A 24,126-nucleotide genomic window follows, 5' to 3' on the forward strand; every position below is an offset into this window, starting at 1 on the left:
ATATATACATATATAAATTATACAAAACAACAAATTTTGTAATATTGAGTTTTTTCTTTGTCCATCTCTGGTTTGTTAAAACGAATACATATATATATACTAGTATATACATACATACATACATACATATACTTATTTATACATATATCGAGATGCGAATATAATGATTATGATTCGTGTGATTGTGTGTGTGTATGTGTGTGTGTGTGTGCGCAAAACCAAAATTAAATGCAAAAATAAATTATGAAAAATACTTATAGATGTAAAAGGAGATTTGTTTATTTTTGTTTTAATTACATATTCTAATTCAATTCATGTGGTTGGAAATTTATAATTTCAAAACCCGTTTTACTTATTAAAACTATTCAAAAATCAGTTTCAAAAAGTATTTTAAAGTCAGTGGAGGAACTAGTGGTATATATTTTGGCAATGGAAACGTCCGTTTTTGGGCAGAATTATTCTAGCATAAATTTTAAAATTAAAATATTATTTTTGGGATGTGAAACTTCCCTAATTTTCCCCTTTGATCATCTTATTCCAACAGCTAGCTTCTATTTTTTTGAATAAATTTTGAAACAATATTACAAAAAACTAATTTTCAGAACTTTTCGTATTTATAGTTTTTGGAGCCAGATTTGATTTAAATTTCAAAATGTTTGTAATCTATTTGCTTCTTTTTTAAAGTCGTTTCCAAGAGATCATATGACCCTAACTTTTATACTGTTTTAGTTACTTGTAATCACTATTTGGCCTTTTTGGCTGTTATCTAAGATAGTGCAACAATGTGTTTAATTACTCGCAAGATTTATCTTAACGAATGATAAGAGAATCGTGTGAGCATATTTTAGAAATAATCAGTTCAAACTTGTTATGATTAACTTGGTGAATTATAATGCTTACATTAGATATACACTTTAATCTTGCTTAGTTGGACTTCATTTAAACACTAGCTTCTAAGCTTGGTAGCTACTTGCTTGACTCCTCCAAAGACACACATTCGGACAATCGATGAGGTTCCAAGACTTGTTGCAAGATCCCAGCTCGATTCAACGAGAATTTGCTGATAAAGAAGAAAGATTCGGCCTAATTTGCTGCTTGCTAAGTACGTGAAGTGAAATTTGACTTATGAAATAGTTTTCTTTAGACTCTGTAGTAGAAGTCGTGGAATGTATGTAATTCCTTATTTTGTTTTGTATCTCTGTTAAGAAGGATTCGCTCTGTATGCTTTTCATATTAAGCTAGACTTAGATGTTTTGTTTTGACTGTTGTTTATTTGTTATACATATCTTAACTATTTTCTAAGCATTAGTTTTGTGTGAAGAGAGCATAGCAAAAATTTACAAAAATTCTGCACTATGGGGGGCAACACACTTTGGGGACTAAAGTGAAACGTGTTTATGCATATTTGTTTGATAAACTGGTCAGTAAATAATGCTCCTTCACGCAATTCTGTTGGCCTTGTTCCCATTGCTGTGTCACCCTCCTTACCCCCCCAAAGGCCCCCTCCCTATCCCCCCATCTATTGTGTTTCGATTGAAATGCTTACTTTTCTCATTTTCATTGCCAAGTGGCATCTAAATTCACAAAATTAAATCAACATCAAATGATTGTGCAACTTGCTTCCATCATCTTTTAGTTGCGCCTGCCCCTTGTAGGAAAACGACATTCGACAAGATAACTAAACAAAAAAGGAAAAGTGAAAATGAATATTCTCGTCAAATATTCCTGCAAAATTGCACACACAAACACACACACAATACACATCGATGAGTGTGAGAATTGCAACAAATTGCACACATGTGGTGTGAATTGAGTGAATATTTGCAACGATTTTTTTGTTTTTATGTTTGCTTGCCATTTTATCTGCCGCAATACGAGTAGATGCAGTGCACCATGACCGGTGGATGGAAGGGGAGCAGCGGGGCGGGGGCATAAACGAGCAAATATGCTCAAGTGCTGCCTGCTGCAGGACCATCGTTAGCCGCTTGAACTACAAAAAAATGCAAAAAAAAAGGAAAAACTACCCAAAAGAGAGGCGAAAAAAAAGAAAATGCAAAAAGCACTCTCCAACATGTTGCAGTAGTTCTTGACCCCCTCCCTTCCTCCTCCCACATGTTGATGTCGACGAGATGAGAGGCAGAGGGGGGACTGAAAATATATGCCATGGGTGTTATATGTACCTTTACCTTTTACATGATTGTTCGCTAATTGCTGTCAACGATTTTGCTGCTGCTGCTTCTATTGATTGCCATTTCACGCTCTCAATTTGCTTGCGTGCTAAGGACGAAGAAACGGACCGCTGGACAGATGGACGCACGGACTGATGGACTGATGGACTGTTCGGACATATAACAAACAAAAGGGGACAAAGTCAAAGAACAGCTTATTGATTTTATGTCCATGTCTATCAAAAACCAAAACCGTTGAAGAAAATGACGGGGGCGCAGGTTAAATTGAAAATCACAAGGTAACACAAAAAAGTCAAAAGAAACTCTTTTTATTTTCCTCTTTTTTTTTTCTTTGACGCATCAAAGTGACTGCAAGTTTCACTTGCAGAAACAAGGAAATTGCAACCTAGCCATGGAAATTAACTCTACCTGCTTGATAACGGGGTTGGGAGGGGGGGTGGGCAACAGCAGGCAAGTAACTTCTTGTTGCCAATGACTATTCATACCCTTATTCACCTGAAAGGATACGCTCAGTTTGAACCGGAAGTCAAGAAATTTCATGGTTAAAACTACACACACGATATGGAAACTATATATTTTAGTAGTTGTAACTAATGTAGAGAATACAAAACATTAGTCTCTATATACATAAATGAGCAAGTTTTCCATATTTAGGTCCTTGAAAAGGTCACATCCAGCTTGTAGAATAACTAACAACAAGACTCAGTTGTTAAAAATTAAGACAAGGAGCAGCAAAGGAAGGTTTTTCATTGAAATCCTTGTGGTAGAAATTTTGGCCACACTCAGCAAAAAAAATGCATGGCAATTTATCTATTAAAAGGACACATAATAGAAGTTAAACTATTTCGATCAATTTGGAATTAGATTCTATAGTTGTATTTAAACTAACTAACCAAGCATACTGACTTTTTGGGAATTAGATCTTTGGTGATCGGAACCAAAATAAGTAAAATGGAATGATTGGATTATATAGGATAGGAAGAAAGATTTACTTGAATAAATTTACCCGATCGAATGCAGATTTAATGCAACTTCACAACTAACTGCTTAAGAATTGAAAATTAAAATTACTTTTGGACTTGCAATTTGTTTTCAAGTTATTCCGATATATTTCCAAATAATTTTCCATTAGTAAACTTATTACTAAGGGGGTAAAGAAGGACTATTCCTGAATTCGTTTCTGGGTTAGAGTTGAGCTGAATATTAGTAGATTATATAAATATAATATTTAATTTGTGTCCTTTAAGCCACATTAGTTTTAGGCATAAATTTTGACCAATTGTTAATCATTTATTTCGTTTATAAGAGAATTTTTCTAAATAGTTATTGTAGTAAGTGATGAAGAGAGAGGTTCCAGGACAATCAGAATTCAGATCTATTATCTGTGAGATCAAACCACATTAAAGATTAATCAATAATCATAAGATTGCAGAGATTAGACTCGACTTGTCAGTGGATTTATTCGATTGTATTCAATTATAAATATGCAACAATTAAGACCCAATGAGCTGAGCACAAATTGGGTTGCAAATGTGAGGGATGGAGAGATGGACAAATGGACAAATCGTGCCAATTTTTCACACTATACGGAAGTATTATGTGGGCCACATTTCCTGCTGCTTTTAATTAAAATCTTGCCATTGATGTTGCCTTCGTTGCCGTTGCCGTTGCCGTTGCCATTGCCGATGTTGTCGTTGTAGCTGTCGTTTGGCGGAAATACAAATTTCTTCTTTGCTTTTTTTTTTTTTTTTGTTTTGCTGTTACAAAGCGCTGAAAACGGCTCTTCAAGTGGTAGCCAGGGCAGAGGCATGGGCATGGGCATGGGCATGGTAAAGGTAAAGTAAGGTTGAAAGGAAAGGAATGGACAAAAAGGAGGAAACTCAGCTAGACGGCAATTTGGCTTAGTGACTTGGCCAGAGTTAACTTGAAGCCGAAAGCTCGACCCGAGAGCACGACCTAAGCCGAGTACGAGAACGACACTCACAACCTATTGCCCTTCATACTATAAGTATATGCGGTATGTAGGATCCCCAAGAACAACAATAATGATGTTGGTGGGGCTACCAGCAGGAACACATTGTTGTCCTCCACGTCGTCCACATCTTCATCTTCATCGTCGTCGTTGGCATCGACATCGGCATCGGCATCAGCATCCTCATCTTCGTCGTCGTCTTGGTCGTCGTCGTCGTCCAGATGATTTCAACTCAGATTGAAGATAAAACACATGCGCTCATCACGTTTGCTGTTTGTGTTGTGTTCCCATAGTTCCATGTCTCATGTCCCACGTTCCATGTTGTTTCTGCTGCTAATATTGTTGTTGTTGTTGTTGTTGTTGTTGCTGCTATCACACACAATTGCACAGAAAGGCCGCACACACACGCGCATATGATTCGCGTTTCGGTTGCTTCTTGGTCCATTCCCACTGGGAAATGAGCAGCAGCCGCCGCCGGGCGCATGCAAATATTTTGTCTCACATTTCTCTAGAGATACGTGTTTGGTTTTCCTTCCTTTCTTTCGTTCTGTTTTCCATCCTCCTCGTCGTCGTCTTCGTCGCCGTTTTCCATCATTCGATTTATTTTCTTCAAATGAGAAAATTAAGCAAATATAATTACAGTTAGATTAAGAAGAATGCCTAATTTTTGGTAATTGGGTTACCCTAAATACTCATGAATGTCTATGACTCATATTTGAATAACAATTGAATAAGAATTCGTGCGACTAAACATGGCCAACTGAATCAGTCTGTAGATTGGATCAATAAGTAACAAAGAACTCAAACTTATATGTTCTATTCATCCCAAAAGTTTTTTCATTCATTGCGAATTGAGTCAAGCATTGAATGAACTACTAAGTCAGCATTTACAGATCGATTTGATTTGGTAATAACTATATAGACAATCGGCGTGAATTTTAACTGTCTATTAAATAGTTTTCCTTGTAAAATTGACTTCAAAATGAGAACAAACAGGAAAATTCTTTTTATTGTAATTATAAATCTATCGATTTTCAATATGCAAGAACAATTTTTCTATTTAAAATTACATGCTACATATTCAAAGACCTCAATTAAGAACTAATTGTGGGTTGGCCGTAAAAAAAACCTTGGGCTTTCCTCTACCTTTGAGAAATTTTCACAGGAATTACTTCTTTATAAAATGAAATATTCTCTTACAGTGTAGACAATATAATAATTTTTTAGAATACATTTGGCAAGATAAATACACTTTCAATTTGGTAAGTTTTGTGGACACAGCCACCAAGAGTCATGGCTAACACATGCGTTTGTTCCATTTCCCCAATGGGTTGCCTCTGGGCAGAAGAAGCAGCAGCAGCAGCTGTGGCAATGTCTTTCTCTCTCGCTTTCTCTCCCTCTCGTTCACTCACTTACTCTTTATTGCTGGCCTGCTCTTCCTTTAGTTCGGGCACATCTTTTGATATGCAGCTCCCGGTTATTTTTATTTATTTTTGTTGTTGTCCGATTTCCCTGTATAGTATGGCAAATGAGTCGAATCCTGGCTGAAGAGGTTTGCTTTCTTCAATGAACTTGAAGGAAGATGAAATAAATTTCTATTTCATTTTCACCGTTTTTGTTGTCGTTGTTGTTGTTGACTTCGCGCATATCCTGTGAAAAACCGAAACTGAAACCCGAAAACCGAATGCCCTGCCGAGATGGTAAAATTGGATTCGTTTAAAGTATTCGGCTACCTTCTCGTCTGATGCCTGATGATAAGCTTGGCCAACTGGCCTTACCACGCTTGTTGTGTGTGTGTGTGTGTGTGTGCGGCTAACATAACTGACTCTGTGTGTGTGTGTGTGTGTGTGTTCCGTTCTATTCTGTTTTAGTGCTGTGTTCCGTGGTGTTCTGTTGTTCTCTGTTCTCGGTTCTCGATTCTCGATTCTGTCTGTTCTGTCGCCCCAATTGGAAGGAGGTCCGCCGACACACAGAAGGAAGGATTCAGTGCCAAACTGTCAATCGTCTAGTGCGGTCATGTCGCAAAAAGCCCAAAAATAAGAGCCCGCCCCCGAATGTTGCTCGACTTTGCTGCGCTCTTCTCTGTCAAACAGAGTTTTGCTTTTGCTTATTTATTCTAATAATAATAATAATATAAATAATAATAGTCAAAACCAATTTAAAATAAAATAACAACAAAATAAACCCTCTATAATTCAAACCAACAATCCTAACAAAATAAAAACCAAAAGAAGTTAAAAAAAAAAAGCAAATTGAAGCAAAAGAACAAATATATATTTTTTTTGTTTGTTGTTTGTTAAATAAAAGTAAAATAAATATAACAAATTAAAAAAAGAAATTTAAAGTGCAAAGTGCCAAACACTACAAAATAAAAAATAAGAAAAAAAAAGGAAAAGAGAAGCAAATCTATTAAAAATTATAGTTTGATAACGCGTCAGATGTGAGTCAACGATCGGAAGAAGAAGAACAAGGAGAAGGACCAAAAACTACTGGCAAAAACTGGACAAAGTAAGAAGATGCTCCTGACTGTTTCTCTTGTTGGGCCTGGCAATGTGCGTGAAATTCTGAATTAAGAAGCAAACCCAAAAAAAAAAAAAATGAAAAAAAAAAACATTCTAGAATCCCATTTTTGGGCCGGTTGGTGGTGTTTATGTATGGGGCATCTGAGGTGGCGTGCGGGCGGGGGGAAGGTCCACATCCTGTGCTATGAAGCGAATTATGCAAACGGCTCAAGTCGAGACTCTTCATACACACACTCGCATTCGCACAGTGGCATATATCCTTTGTGTTCTTGTGTATTTCGAGTCCTTTCGAGTGTATGTGTGTGTGTGTGTGTTTGCATACATATGTGTTAACGTTAATCCAATTTGTGTGTCAAGGCTGATTCTGTCTCTGCCTTTGACTTTCCCTGCTTTCTCTTCTTGCTTTCCAATTAGTTGACAAATTACGCAAAACTAATGCGAATAACAACAACAACAATAACTACAACTAAATCTACAACAACAACAACAACAACTAATTGCCGTCACCAAACGCCGCCGCCTTCAAAAAGAAAAATCATTTTGTCTATGTATAGCTTTCTTTTTTTTTTTTTTATATAACACAAAAACTGTCACACAGACGCTCTCACAGTCAAACACACACACACACACACACACACATACAAATTGGGTGAACTGGGATGCTGCTTAAAGTCGTCTCCCTAGGTCCTTCTCCAGCCTTCTCATTCAATCTAATGAAGTTGTGTGGCTAAGAGGGGAAAAGAAAAAATTACTCAATCGTTTTCTCTATGTGTGTGTGTGTGCGTGTGTTTGGTGTGTGCGTGTCTGTACTTGGGTGTGTGTTCACCCTCGGGTTAGGCCTTAGCCGCCTTCTTTATGTGTTTCGTTTGTGAGTTTGGGATGCTGCTTTTCCTTTGCCGCCTGCTCCTCATGTTGTTGTTGTTCTTGTTGTTGGGCCATTGCCGACTCTTGTCTTCGCCTTGTTATTTTTACAGGCTACTTGACCAAAATATATAATTTGGGGCTTTTCATTTTGCCACGGCTGTTGTTGTTGCCTGTCCCGTTTGTTGAATCCTGGCATTTCCATTAGCTGCATTTGTTAGAGAATTCTTGAGATTTTGTTACGTTTTCGTTTTGGTTTCATTTTTTTGGTTTTTTTTTTTTTGTATAAAGAAAATTATGCGAATTATTATAATTTATTGTTTTTAGTTGCGGGCAATGAGAGATTACAAAATAAAGTATACTTAATTTAATCAACATAATTAGCATCAAAATCCACTTGATTTGATATTTTGTACACTTAAATTGTGTATAAAATTGTAATCAATGAGATGAGCAGCCCAAAAAAGTATGCTATAGTCTTTATTATCTCAATGTATACGCCATGCCATCTCCCTCTCTCTCTTTCTCTCACACACACACACACACACTCTATTAATGTATTAGGTTAGTATGACAAACTCACATTCTCACACATGTCACACCTCCTTTTGGCTATTCCTAAAATGTTGTATTTAACACATATTACGTATACGCACCGCACACATTCACATTCAGTATGTCGATGCATATATGCATGTATTTATCTAATTGTCTCTCAAATTTGTTTCAATTGTCCACATAGATGCAATAAACTGATTGCAACGATGATTTAAATTGCCAAGCATTATGACAGACAAATGAAATGAAAGCATTTCAATAGAAAATTTCTCGCAAATATTTCACACAAATGATTAAAATTGGTCAACAAAAATTTTTCTTTAAACGCAAATGAATGCAAATGCTTTGCATTAAGTCTAAGCGACAATTCAAAAGAAATTTAAATGGCAAATAACCAAGCAAAATTTCTTGCAGTTTTGAAGTATTTTAGTTTAATGCAAAATATAACAAACAAAACAAGAAATTTCTAAATGTCTTAATTATTTCATTTCATTTTACTTGATTCTTGTATTTGGCTCAAAGCTAAGTTAAGTACATTTAAATGTCTTTTCAGCTGATACATTTTATATAAGTATAATATTATGAATAAAATGTTTGTGGTATTAATTGATCACGATTGAATTCATGGCATTAAAGGTTTAAACATGATTATTTTTATTTTCCACATCTTTCCCCAATGCGATGAGTTCATAAGCTACACGCAATTTATTGAGAGATGTCTAAGGAAATCATTGTTTCACATGGAAACAATTGGATCATTGAAATCAAGGCAAAAATGATGAATAAAGCTTAAAGTGCCTTAGATAGACATTCGTTTCCAGAATGTTAACTAGCCACAAAAACAATGGCAAATGCAATATTGGCCAACAAAATAGATCATAACTAAAGAAAGAATGCATTCCCAAACTTAAAGTAAAAGTGGAAAATATTAAAGTCAATGGTTCTTTTTTTAACAAGTGAGAGAGTAGCAATAGTTTTAGTTTAAAAAATAATACATCTTGATTGCATTCCATTTAATAGAAGTAGCTCCAATTTCAGCTTTTGCGTGGTACTTTTCATTGTTTGTAACCCAAAACCAAATCCAAACAATATATCGTTTTTTTGGTTTTGGTTATTTGAATTTAGTTTATAAATAAAAATATATTTCGTTATCAATTTTCATTGGAATTCAAAGCATTGACAGTGGATTATAGAAATAGCCATAAAACGAGATAGAGCGAGAGAAGAGAAGGGAGAAAAAATGAAACGACGAAAGAGATAGAAAGAGCTTTAGTCACATTTTCAATATTAATTGTCACACATTGACACACACACACATACAGAGACAGAGAAAGAGAGAAAGAGACATCTAAACCCCTTTTGTTGCCCTCATTTTTTGTCCATACAAACGCAAAATGTGTTTGCCTGCTTGTTTGTTTGTTTGTTGGCCTGGCCTGGCCTGGCCTGCTCTGGTCTGGTCTGGTCTGGCCTAGCATGGGCTTTGGCTTGGTCCTCGTCGCCGTCATCGTCATTGGTGACTTTGATGGACAAAAATTGGATGGATATGGGATGCTGATGCTGATGATGTTGGCCATGTGAAGGCGTTGGTTTTTATCCATTCACTGGAGCGGGGGGATCGGCCCGCTATGTGTGAGTTAGTGTGTGTGTGTGTGTGTGTGGAGGAGGTCACATTTTTGCTTGTGCTGCTATTTTTGTGCTCTGATGATGGGGGGTGGGGTTGGGGAGAGGACAGTGGACCGGGTATAGCGGCTGCTGTGTGAATGAATGTCATAATCGATAAATTTAATGTGCAAAGTGGCTGGCGGGTTTTTTTTTTTTCATTCATTCCCCATCCCCCAACCTCCCCTCTTTGTTTTTCGCTTGGCTTTTCCTTTGGTTTTTTTCTTCTTATTGTTGTTTTTGTTGTTGTTTTTTGGGTCCCCATAAACGTGTTTAATTAATGGCAAAATGAAAATGGCTGCAGAAAACAGAAAACAAAAAAAAATATATAAAAATATATAGAAAATAGAAGAAGAAATGTTAGGCATGGAGACGAATGTAGAGGCAAAAGCAGAAATGACACTCGTCGTGGCACATTCGAAATGTCGACAAAATAAACACGGAAAACAGAGGCGGCATACCAACAAAACAAGAGCGAGAGCGAGAGAGCACACACACGCACACACACACACACATAGAAAAGTAAAAGATGAAGAAAAAGACGACGTCGACGACCACAACGACGACGACGACAACGAAAAAGAAGACGATGCCGACTATGAGAAAGGAAGGACACACACAAAAAGAACCAAAGCCAGGCGTTGAAAAACGTATGAGTGTGTCTCAATGTGTGTGTGTGTGTGTGTGAGCGCTCTCCGGCTCTGCCTGTGTGTGTGTGTAACGGCAATAATAATAAAAACCTAGCAGCAGCATGTGTGACTCTGTGTGTCTGTGTGTGTGTGTGAGTGCTCAAGCAAATGCCAAGAAATGAAGTATCTCCTCTCTCTTGGTCCCTGCTTCCTCTTTATATCTACATATATTTATATGTATATCCCTCTCTTTCTCTTGCTCTTTAACTGCTTTTCTCTCTTTCCTTATACGTGTGTAAGTGTGTGTGTGTGTGTGTGTGTGTGTCTGAGCCCTACAATTACATAATATGCTTCGCGCATAAGACGAAAAGTATTGCTAAAGCCTTTTTTGTTGTTATTCTTGCTGTTGAGATTTTCTTGCCAAAAACCTAAAACGAGCGGGGGAATTGGTTAGTAAGAGATAGAGAAAGAGAGAGAGCAAAGCAATGAGCAGTGAGTGCGGGAGAGAGAGGGGGGGATTTCATATTATTCCTCTGCCGTCTCTTCATCCAGCATCGTCTTCTCCCTGTATTCCTCACTTTCATGTCTCCGTCTCTGTGTCCTCGTCTTCTTCGTCTTCGTCTTCTTTTTGTCATTGATTCAAGTGGTGAGTCTTAAATGAAAGTGAAATCTGTCGCCTTCGGTCATTTTCTTTTCTCTTTTGATTCTTATATGTATATATATATATATATAGTTATCTCTCGCTCTGCACGTGCTCAATGCAAGTTCTTTTCTAATGTTCTTCCCTTTTTCGCTGCCATTTCTATACACACACACACACACACACACATGCAAGTGTATGAGTTTGTCCTACTGCCCTAATGAAATTACATGGCATGCATCAACACACTCTCTCACTAACACACACACACACTTATACAGAGAGTGAACTCGTTTGTTCTTTCTCTTTCTTAGCCCTCCTTCGCTCCCCCCCACCGCATTTTTTGGTGCATTTTCTTTGGTTGGTTTTCCTTGAGTTGTAATAAGAATTTGTTCACAGTTTTACTAATTCAATTTTAACTAGCAGAAAACTGAAATAGTTTTCCCTTAGCTTTTTCCCATTAGCTTGTCATAATACAGTCAACTTTTCTCTGTCTCTCTCTCTCTCTATCTAGCCATCTTTATCATATCAAAAGCTATATATCAATTGTTAAATTAAATTGTAAAATAAATTCACTTAAATTCTGTTTTCCATTTTCTTGTTATGACATTTTTGCTTGTTATTGGTATAACGTTGCGTATACGTAATATGAAAACACTTATTTTTAAAAAGTTTTAATTAATTGCAAAATGGCAATCTTTTGTCTTTGTTTATTTTGTTATGCAAGTTAATAATAATGATTATCTTGTTACTTCGGTAGATGAATTTGAATAAAATTGATTTTTACACTCAATTATCAACAAATATTTAAGGTTTAAAGTATTTTCAATCAAAGTTAATGCTACTGATATGATTTTATTCTACTTCTCTGTATATTCTCTTCATCTCTTTCTCTCAAAAGTTGAATCACTAAGAAAAGAAATGAATTAGCCTTCTATATTCCCGATGTTACTACTTATCCGTATTGCTTCATTGAGAAGGAAACTCCACTCACAACCAACTAATCTATATAGTATATAAATTCTTGTCTTTTATCTTCCACTCAAACTCATACGAATATATATATATAGATATATATATAGATCTTGATGGCGTTCATTCATTTTGAAGCATATAGCTAAAACTACTCTTCTAGATTTCAACCACTTCAAATGAAAACTTTGCTAAAACCCAATTTTAAGTCTTAAAAAGTTGTCAAAAATTCAAGATCTGATAAAACATATAAAGCACCGATTTTTATTTCAATTAAGAGCTTCATTTCAAGTAGCTGGATTTGATTTTGAGGCTTTCAGTTTGCCAGTAGCCAACCAATCTGAAGGTTAAGCATCAAAAGCATCGTTTCTTTGTACTCATTTAACTCACTTTCCAAATGAGCACGTTTCAAACATTTTCGATTCAAACTCAATACTCGATACTCGTCGTATAGGAGACAAACACATTCCATTTGTTCGTTTCATGTGGCAAGCGAAGCCAAGCGAACTTTATTGTGATGTCTACTCCTCATTACTAAACTGTAGATGGCTACAATTTCAGTTGCCAGATGCAACTCAACTACCTTCATCTTCATTTGCCATTTTGCTGTGTACGTGTCTATTAGCCGGAACGTGTTTCATTTGAATGCTTCAATGAAAGTATGTGTGTGTGTGTGTGTGTGTGTATCTCTTTTCCTTACCCTGTGCGTGTGTTAAGAGATACAGCAGGGCCTCTTCATTAATTTCCATTTGCTAGCAAATTAACAATTTTCGATTGAAAATGTACAAAAGGATGCCAAAAGGATGCCAATTTTACCCTTTTTTCATATTTTTCTTTTTGTGACAATCAATCAATCTGAATTTTTTGGACTAAAAATTGATTATGCTTGCTGGAATGGGCTAAAAGGCAACGGAAAAGTAAAGAGAAAAACGAACCGAGAAGAGCAAATCGTTTGCCCAAAAAAGTAGGCAATAAAAATATTGTACATTGAATTTAAAGTGAATTTTTATAAATGAATCAATCAAATACATATATGCATATACAGAAATTTATATGCATACACATATTTTTTACGCTCTAAACCTAAACATTTTTATTATTTTTTGGGCATTGCCGCATATGCCGCAGCAATTTGCTTGCCAAATGATTTAAGGAGAACGAAGCCCTAGCAAAATGCACACCAGGGACTGTCTGACTTTACACAGAGACCCATGTGAATAGCTATGTGTCTAAGTGTGTGTGTGTGTGCGTGAAATGGAGAAGAAGAACACTTTGGAGGGGCGTTTGGCCTAGCCTTTGCGTGTGTCGGACATGAGCCATGTCAAATAGTTGTCAATTATTTTTATTACAATTTCCCTTTTCCTTTTCGTCTGTCTCTTGACTTTCTCTTTTCATAATGTTGTTGTTATTGTTGTTGTTGTTGTCACGGTTCCGCCTTCTGGGGTTCGTTTCAGTTTGCCTTCGCCTTCAGTTGTTGTCATTTCATTTCATTTTTTTGTTTTGTTTTGTTATTTTTTTTTTTTAACGCATTTATTATTTCGAGACGCGTCTTTTGTTGATTGCCAGAGAAAGCTAAAGTACGAAGGACGACACGTTGGCTTCAAGTGTAGGCTTAATTGGCATTCATCTCCATATGCGTATGTGCGTATATATAATATATACACTTGTATATTTTATAATTTTTCCATTTCTCACAAGCAAACAAACACACACACACACACACTCACGCATATACATATACATACATTTTATATATACATATATATATATATATTTCCTGTGCTGTGCCACTTTTTTATGCTTTCATGCGCATTCTGAGCACTTTTCCTGTCATTCGCGTAATTGTATGGGTGAAACTGTCTGTGTCTGTGTGTCTGTGTGTGTGTGTGTGTGAGTGCCATTTGATGGAGCTGAGCAAGCTTAACCAGCTGAGCTGAGCATCTACCTATTCACTTTCTTTCTTCGTTTCGTATCTGTGTGTCGTCAGAGTTAACAACAAAAATTCAAATCCAGCGGAAGTAATTTGACGCACATGCGGGGGGTCACCTGAACAAACGCACTAACAGTACTCTCCCCCCCAGCTCCCCACTATCTCTTTATCCCAGTGGGGGTGCCACTCTAACAGCTGGAAGGGGCTCTTTGACACCCCCATTCCACCTATCACCATTCATCATATCAAGAGTGTGAGCGAGCAAGTCAATTATGTGCATGCGTGTGTAAATGTATACAGAGATACAGTGTGCGTGTGTGTGTGTGTGTGTGTGTGTGTGTTTTGTATGTAAATATGCCTTGTTGAAACTTTCACGTTTCATTCTTCAATCAGATTTTCATTTTATTTGCCTCAATTAAATGTTTAAGCTAATTAGCTACACCGAATATTGATGTTGGCGTTGAAATGTTAACTTAAGTTATGTTATGTTATGTCATCTTTATGCTTTTTTGTCTGTCTGAACAATTAAGCCAAGTGATCCAATTTGAGAGTTGAATTGACAAGTGTTAACTAAAGGGGAGATTGATTGCTTTGCTTCCAATACTTCAAAATGAGCCAACTGAGCCATTGACATGAAGTAGAGCGACTTGACTTAAGCATATAAACAAAGTTAGTCACTTGTTACCTTGTTGAAAGTATTCTATGATTTATTCTTCTTTCATTTTCATAAATTTAATGACAAAAGCTTTTAGGTCGTATAAGTTACCTAATATTACGCATACGACAAGTAGTACTTATTCTTATTCTCATCATCTCTTTGAGCTGACATGATGAATATGCCTTCTGGCTTTTAGCTTTTGCCGCTTGGTTCTCTTTTTATGGCTCAAAAAAACTTATATGCAATCACGCACTACTGAAAACTACTGCACTATTCAATTATGCGGCATTTTGAGAGATACATTTTTTTAATAGAAATGCCAACTTTAAGCCAAGTTGAGTAATCGCTCACATTCATCATCATCATCATCTCAGCTCATGAACAGAAAATAGATTCAATAGAAACTTTTTAAAGTTTCAAGTTAACTTTGTGTGTGTTTGTGTGTGGATATTCAATTTGATTCATATATTTTGATCTTTTGTTTTATTTCCAATCATACGCATATTTGGCCTTTATTAAAGTTGAAAGAACTAATAAATTATGCAAGACATTTATTAATATTTAATGCTCTTATTCTGATTTTGGTCATTTGCCTGGCTTAAAAATTTATTAATTCTGGTAAAACATTTCATTCAATTTGCCTTTTTTTAAAATTCGGAGAAAAAAAGCAAGGAAAATAAACAGAAAGTTGTTTTTTTTTGTTGTTGATACATTTTCACATAATTAAATGGCCAATTTTGAGTCATTTCAGGCTAACTTTACAAAACAAAATCTTATGTTTTACAATTAACCAACAACTCAGGGCGTATGCGTAATATTAAGAGCATTGGAATGGGAAAGAATGAATATGGTTTTAGTATGATATCGTTTGATATGGGAATGGAAACAAAATTAAATGCCAGCCAACTGCCAACATCTGGCCATTAATTTTCATTGCCGTCGCCATTAAAACACAGTTCAATTTTTCAAACCAGGCAATGCGCCAAAGCGCCAAGCGGCAAAAAGCGAAAAATTTCTGACATTGAAAAATTGTTTTCTTCGCCCCCAAAAAGAAAGCGAAGGCGACACTGCATTCTTAAAGATAGAGAGAGAGAGAGAGAGAGAGAGAGAGAATGTGTATAAAAATGAGAGAATGAGAAGCAGGTAAAACTCAGGAGTCGCAGTCGAGTTGATAACAAACTTGAGTTGCAAATTTATCTGCCTCACTGATTGCACGATTCGGCTTTTGTCTGAAGTTGATGGCCGATGTGCTTGTTGGTGTTGCCTATTGGTGTTGGGTGTTGCTGGCTGACAGCAGCAGCAGCAGAAACAGCAGCAACAGCAGCAGCTTTAATGAGTTCACGTCGGCATTTTGGGGGTAATTGAGGGTATAACCACACTTCTAAATGCCGACTGCCGATTCACCACTCTCCATTCTCGACTACGATTGCTATTCCGATTCCGATTCCCAGATTCGTGTTTTTAGGTGGGCTACATTTTGCGCTGATTAGATGGTAATCGATTGGACTTGGGTCATTGATTTGATTGCCAGCAGCCTGCGGACAACAGATATGGCTTAAATTGGTTCGATTGGTTTCTATGATATGAAAAGATCGTAATACAATTTAATTACAATTTGATGGATTTATCATTCAATTTGTCAGTTTTATGTTTTACTCAAATACCAAATTGTTGGAACATCTAATTAATAGCCAATTGCTTGGAAAAAAGAGTTCATTCAAAACAAATAAATTGTATTTTTTGAACAATTTAACTATATCCAACTTATAAATCATTGAGTAATTCAAGATTTTACATCCAAGTGCTTTTAGAGATGAGAATTAAAGATAATTAAATCAAATATCTAATATTTCTGAGTTCAAAAGATTTAAAGACTAAATAACAAAAACCAAAGAAGATAAAAGTAATTTTAGTCTGGAGGTTTTTCTTTATTTTAAAACATTTTCATTTGTATCTCAATTTCGGGACGCTCCAAAAGTTTTTTAACTATTTTGTTTAATTTCCAATCGATTTTCAAAAGTTATATGTAAATTTGATTAAAATGTAGCATATTGAAAGTAATTTAATAAAATTTGAAACGATTACCAGTATATATGTAACTTATTCTATTTTCGTTTGATGCAACTATTCTAGTAGAAAATATATGAAAAGCCAATAGTAGATAATTTGATTTATCCATTCAATGCTAATAAAATTATTTGGGATTTCTGATGGGGGGATTATCACACATGTGTAAGTCTTGAACTTGAAGACCAAGTTGTTTCAATATATATGCCTTTATGTTTATACAGTTTAAGTGCATAACTGAACGCCAAGTTAGGCTAAGTCAATGGCTTATATACACATATTTTGTTGTAGCCCCCCAAAACCCAACACTCTCTGTGTCTCTCTGTGTCTCTCTGTGTCCGTTGGCCATGTGAAGATAAGTAAAGTCGTTCACCTGGCGCCCAAAAAGCTGCTACCCATGGCTGGAACTCTGATTATTTAAGCAATCACTTGGCATAATCAGCTTTCGCACACAGATGTGGTGCCGCACGTTGGCAATAAAGTGCCCTGATGCAGCACTTGGGACCAGAGATCAGGACATATAGACAGCCAGACCGACACACACACACACACACTCGAAGTGGGATAGAGAGACAAACCACAAGCGCAATAGCTTGAAATACCGCATATTGGTCGGTTGGTTCACAGCTCTGGCAATGGCCAACCAAAGCATCAGAGAGAAGGAAAAAATCGAAACCAAAAAGTGCATTAAAAATTCAACGCCTTTGCGAGTGATTTTTCACTTTGGTCTGCCTGCTAGGCGGACGATGAGAGCAACGATAATGCCTTCTGACTTCGTTTATTGCATCATGTATCATGTAGGAGACAGGAAGCCAGGACCAAAAGAGCAAGAAGAAGGCAGCTTAATGTGGCTATGTGACTGGCTGTGTTAGTGTGTGCGTGTGTGTGTGTGTGTGTGTGCTAGTGTGTGTGTTTGTGTAGGTTTGTGTGTGTGAGCGCTTTCATTTCCCAAACGTTCACTTTATTTTTCGGGTTTTGGCTTAATAATTTTATTGCTTTCGGTTACGGTTTATGCTTGGCTGAAGCAAAGAGAATCAACCTTTTTCTCTCGGTCTCTCTCTCTCTCTCTCTCTATCTCTCGCATTCTCTGTCGCCAACTTACTATCGTCCTCTGTGTGTATGTGTGTGTGTGTGTGTTTGTATAAATCCTTCCTGTAATTGCATTAAAGCTTTCGCTGCAGGCAAAACAAGAAGAGAGAATGTTTGTGTGTGTGTGTGTGTGTGTGTGTATTTTGTTTTCTTTTTTTTATGTTTAATTGAATTTCATCCTCGCCTTTTACATCCTTTCTCTCGCTGCATACATATTTCATTCTGCTTCTTTATGCTCTTCTTATTTACATATTCGACCTGCCTTTCTTTCCCATTCCTCTTTGATACCATATAAATCACGATTCAAGAAAAACACAGAAATATGCCGCTCTTTCTCTCTCTATCACTCATTCTCTCTGTGAATCTCGGTTCTCTCAGTTTTTTCGAGTCTTGTCCCTAGTGATATATGACCTTTATTATGGGCCATAAATATTTTGTTGAGCTTCGGTTCGACGAAAGGCGCTTTTCCGTTTCTTTTTTTTTTTTTTATTAATATTATAACGAGTACACACACACACAGACACACCGGGCGTATGAGTAACAATTTCCCACAGTAACTTCCTCAATTGATAAAAGAGAAATTGTCAGATGGCACAAGGCAAAAACCAAATCACGGCCGCAATTTTCACTCGAAATTGCTTCATTTTCATTGCGCAAAAGAGAAAAAAACCAAACGAAACGAAATGAAAACTGAGTGAAAGAAGCAAACAAACAAAACAAAAAAAATCGCTGACAAAATGTCATGTTTATTCATGAGTATTTCCATGCGTACAGTTTACCTGAGCCAAGCTAACACAGATGGCGTAAACGAAAAAAGGGTTTGATTGATTTAACGCATGTGAAACATTGCAAAATGAATTGCTGGCAAATCAGAACCCATCAATAAGCTCGGCCCCAAAATCTGTCAGTCCTCCACACATGAAAATAATTTAAAAATTGTTAACATTTCCAATCATTGAAAGTGTACAATGTATTTGATCTATTTCGATGGATATACAATATGCCTCCGACTTGATATCCTCGAATCTAACATACCCAGAATTTCGTCTTCATAGATCTTTCGATGGCTTACTTATGGCCATATTTACTGACAACACGGCCATTTGTGCTCATATATTTAAGAGAATATATTTATTTTCATTGGAATATATACATTAGCTCCAAACCAAATGCCAGCAGGTGACCTTTTCGCTATGCAACAAAGACTTTCCATTTATTTTTCTGAATGTTTCCCGCATGGACGTATGTTGTGTGTGTGTGTGCGGGGTGGGGGGTCCTATCGAAAAATTCTCAATAAAACATAATCAAAGTGGGCCATTTGTAGTAAGCTGTTCAATGTTGTATGATCCATTGAAAAGTCAAACAAAAGAATGCATCTTTTTGAACTCTAAAGCTTAAAAAGTATTTCAAATTTGTCAGATTAACGATTTAATCTGAAAAATCGTGTCTTGAACGAAGTCTGAAGTAAACCTACTTGGACCAAATCCTTCGATCAGCTCCAGGTTCTACAATATATGATATAAGGCCTGCTTCTTAGTGATCAGATTAGCTCATTCATTTAATTGAAGACTAAACATTGCAATATCAGAGTTAATGACTTTATTCACACTTTCTTCATGTCAATACCCAAACTGAACTGAAATGTCTAACAGAAAATCAAACAAAAAGCAGGAAAAGATTTAAAAAAATCTAAAGCCACAAACTTAAAAATTTGGTTAAAAAACAAACAAAATATTAAAATGAATATTTTTTAAATTGACATAGCAAAAGCAACTAATTCATAATTAAATGTCAATTAACTTTAATGGCCATCTATGGCATAGACTAGACTAAAAAGTTTTAGCCCTAATGAGAAATCATTAAAGCAAACTTAATTATTAATGTCTCAGAGGAGTTTTCCATCAATATTATTGATAAGAATATATATGTATAGGTAGATCTATATGGAATACTGTTTTCTAAATACTCTTTGGAATATTTATATACTACCAACACGATCCGCCTTCTGGCTGTCAAGTGAAAGCTTTTTGCCTACCTTCAATGTAATTAAAATACAAGCAAAAAACATTCAGAGAGAGAGAGAGAGAGAGGGTGAGAGGTGGGGGAGAGGGGAATCAGAAAGTGAATCAAAATAATTTTATCTGGCCACGGCTGTTGATTTTGTATAAAATTTGTAAATTGAGGCAGTCGACTTTGGTTACCATGGGTTGACTTGCTGCTTTGAGTTGGATATTCTGTTGCGGTGATGTCTCATGCAAATGTCTGCCCCTAATTTATGCTGCGGCTCAGTTACAAGCAGAAAAAAACAAAAAAAACAACAACTACAACGAAAATGTACAAAATTTACATGAGGCAGCAGCTGCTTGACCTACTATATACCCCGTCAGTACTCTCTTTGCCTCTGTCTTGGTGACCATAGCCCATCCGGAATCACTTAAGTCCAAGCTATATGCATGACCAATGGCAACATTTGGTTAAGCTAAGGATCAAACTTCATATTCATAACATACAAAACCCCCGACACACACACACACACACACACACCCACACACACAGCACAACAATTTTTTCAATCTTGTTCCTCGGGCTTAAGACAAACGAAAGAAATGCAAACCCCTCTTACCTACAAGTAGAAGAAGGCAAAAAAAAAACTAACAGAATTTGCCATGTGAAAGCGTTAACAAAAAAAAAAAAAAGGAACACGGAAAACGGAAAATGAAATCGGAACAAGGGTAGGCAATGCCTGACAGCCAAAAAGAACTAAGCAGAACAGCAATGGAAATGAGCGGGAGAAGTGAGAGAGAGAGGGAGGATAGGGAGTACATACATAGAGATTGGCCAGGATAGGACAGGCAGTTAGGCTACTTAGTGGCCAGCCCGATGGCAAGCATTTGACATAATCGTTGATAAGGGATTGCGGATTGAGAAAGAGGATTTCTGTCCCATGTTGCCTCCAAAGCTGGCACAGACATGGACACACACACACACAGAAAGACTGCAACAATTTGGCAACAAATTTTTAATACCCTTAACTAAAACGCCCAAAATCGTTTAGCCAATAATGAAAATCGGTTTCGTTCTTTGGCATTCCATTCAATTTCAATTCAGTTCGTGTTTTGGAACACTTAAAATATATTTTAGTTTCATAATGTTTCAGTTTCTGTACAAAAATCGAGTCAATAATGTTATGTATCATTTAAAATCTAAAATAAGCATTTCCCAACATTGTAAAACCTAGTATTCCTTAGATATGGTAACATTGTCATAAAACATCAATAAACGGTCAGTCTAGCATAAGCTCTCAAGAAGAACACGCGTACCTCTCTTCTGTGGACACAACATTAATGGCGACGAGGCAAAAAACAAATTAAAACGTTTAGCTACAATAATTGTGTAAAATCTAGTTGGTCAGTCATTGATTCTCATCAAGATGCCAATAGAAAGCGCGGAATTTCAAGAATTGCTTTCCCAGCAACAGCAATTCACAACGAACATTCTAGAACAACAACGACAATGGATGAGAGAAATTCTTGGAAATAATTCTTCATCTAGTGCTAGTAATTCAAGCCACGCGGGTGAATTAGCTATGTGTCCTCCATTTCACAAATTTGACAAAGACAACCAAAATTGGGAGTCTTATCTAGAACAGTTATCGCAACATTTTAATGCATATTCGGTCAGTGCAGACGAAAAACAAAAAGCATATTTTCTTTCTTGGTGTGGCGTCAGTTTGTACGAGCTTCTTAAAAATCTCTTCGGGAGTAGCAACTTAAACACACATACATATAAAGAGCTCACAGACAAACTTACTGTACATTTCACAACTAAGCGTCATATTGTAGCAGCGCGCTACGAATTTTTTAAGAAAGAGATGGCACATGGTCAAACACACAAAGAGTGGGTAGCCGATTTGCGCGGGATCGCTCGTGAATGTCAATTTGTGTGTTCTGCACAAGGTTGTTTGTCCAACTACGTAGATGAAATGATCCGGGATCAGATCATCGTACATACCCCGTATGATGCAGTACGGACAGCTGCTCTTCAAAAGCACCAGCCGACTCTTGAAGATGTGCTCATGGTTGCGGAGACCTATGAGACAACGACAAAAACCGTTGCAACCCTTAAAGACAAGAGAGAGAGTCAAGTTCCACTCAACGCGATCCATACATTCAAAAAGTATCAGAATAAACCGAACAAAGAGAAACAGTGCAAAAACTCGTGGAAATCGTGTTCTGGGTGTGGAACGTCTCACACTAGAGAGAGATGCAAGTATCGTGACGCCGTATGTTACAAATGTGGTAGAAAAGGCCATATATCAGTCGTGTGTATGTCAAAGCAAGACAAAAGTAATTCGCAGACACAAAAAAGAGAAGAAGCAAATTTAATGGAAGAAGTAAACACTATAACGGGTCAAGTCAAAAACGAAAATCGTAAAAAGCTAATTGATGTCAAAATATTGAATCAAGTTATTACTTTTCAAATGGACTCAGGGTCAACAGCTTCAGTGATAAATTTTGAAACATATTTATTACTGAATAAACCAAAATTGCAAGAATGTTCCAGACAATTTTTCGCATATACACACATTCCAATACCAATACTAGGCGAATTGCACACTGTCGCAAAGTGTGGAGAAAAAGTCGAAAATATTGTAATCATTGTTACTAGTAAAAGAGACGAAGCCAATCTTTTCGGAACAGATTTATTTAAAAAATTTGGATTCGACATTGTCCAAATATGTAAGATTTATGAGCAAGAAAATATTCGAATTAACGAGCTTTGCTGCAAATATAAGTCAGTGTTCGAGCCTGCCATGGGTACCATAAAAGATTTCAAAGCCAGCGTATTTTTAAAATCTACAGCAACACCCAAATTTTGCAAAAGCCGTCAAATTCCATTTGCTCAATTGGAACATTTCAAAGCCGAAGCAAATCGTCTCACGGAAGCCAATATCTGGAAACCGATCAAATTTAGCAACTGGGCATCCCCCATTGTGTTAGCACCTAAGCCAGGTGGAGCCATTCGGATTTGTGGTGACTTTAAGCAAGCAGTTAACGCACAAATCGACATAGAGCAGTATCCATTACCAACAAAAGAGTCCCTATTCCACATAATTCGTCATGGTAAGCAATTCAGCAAAATAGACCTAAAAGACGCCTATCTTCAGATGGAACTAGATGAGGCAACAAAGCAATTCATGGTCGTCAACACGCCATTGGGCCTATTTCAATATCAGCGCCTTCCGTATGGAATTGCCAGCGCACCGGCAATCTTCCAGAGATATCTTGAGCAACTTCTAAAGGGAATAGAAGGTTGTGGCAACTACCTAGATGACATCATCATCTCAGCTCCAACAAGCGAGGAGCATCTGGAGCGAATCGAGCAAGTTTTAAACATACTTCAAGAAAACGGAATCAAATGCAAAAAGGAAAAGTGCTTCTTTTTCAAAGACGAAATCGAATACTTGGGAAGACGGATTAGTGCTGCTGGAATTTTGCCAGACACATCCGGATTAGAAGCTGTACGTCTATTAAAACCGCCCTCAAATTTAAAGCAATTGGAAGCATTTATGGGTAAAGTAAATTACTATTGCAACTTTATACCAAACTTTTCACAGTTGGCAGCACCTTTAAACCAACTTCGTAGAAAAAATGTAAAATTTTATTTTGGTCCGAATCAACTACAAGCCTTTTCAGCTCTGAAGTCTCACATTATTAACGCAACGCAACTGGCGCATTTTGATGAAAATTTACCGATCGTGCTCGCAGCAGACGCATCATCATTTGGTCTCGGAGTAGCCCTTTCTCATATTCAACACGATGGTCAAGAGAGACCCATTGTTTTTGCTTCGAAGACACTCGACAAACATCAAGAGAAATACAGTCAAATAGAAAAAGAGGGATTGTCAATCATTTTCGGAGTTAAACGATTTCACCAATATCTGTATGGGAGGAAGTTCATACTGTTAACCGATCACAAGCCGCTTGTATCGATCTTCAATCCAGGGAAACATCTTCCATTGATGACTTCAAACAGACTACAACGTTGGGGTATCATTCTAATGGCGTATAATTTTGATATCCAGTATCGGGCGACATCTGCACATGGCAATGCCGATGCTCTTTCCCGACTACCAATTGGAACTGATATAGAATTCGATAAAGAGGAGGAAGCTTGCAACGTAATAAGGGAAATCAATCCACCGGTTAATGCAGAAACCATTCTCAAGCATTTCAATAACGATAAAATCCTCAAACAAGTCCTGCACTATGTTTCTGTAGGATGGCCAGAAAAGTTAGAAAGTGGCAACGAAGATTTATTGCCATACTTTAATCGTAAGTTTGCTTTAACAGTTAATGATCACTTACTATGTTTACAGT

The 24,126-nt window shown here is 36.7% G+C and overlaps 1 protein-coding gene across 1 annotated transcript in view; it reads left to right on the top strand.

Annotated features, from left to right (window-relative positions):
* The first annotated feature begins 6,562 nt into the window (after positions 1 to 6,562).
* LOC6641152 (serine-rich adhesin for platelets) overlaps positions 6,563 to 24,126 on the top strand; it is a 48,885-nt gene continuing 31,321 nt past the window's right edge. The window contains exon 1 of the mRNA XM_002064116.4: positions 6,563 to 6,713. The gene's annotated coding sequence lies outside the window, so the exon portion shown is untranslated. The remainder of the gene's footprint in view (positions 6,714 to 24,126) is intronic.

This window comes from Drosophila willistoni, assembly GCF_018902025.1.
Source record: "Drosophila willistoni isolate 14030-0811.24 chromosome XL unlocalized genomic scaffold, UCI_dwil_1.1 Seg141, whole genome shotgun sequence".
Taxonomy (NCBI): Eukaryota; Metazoa; Arthropoda; class Insecta; order Diptera; family Drosophilidae; genus Drosophila; species Drosophila willistoni.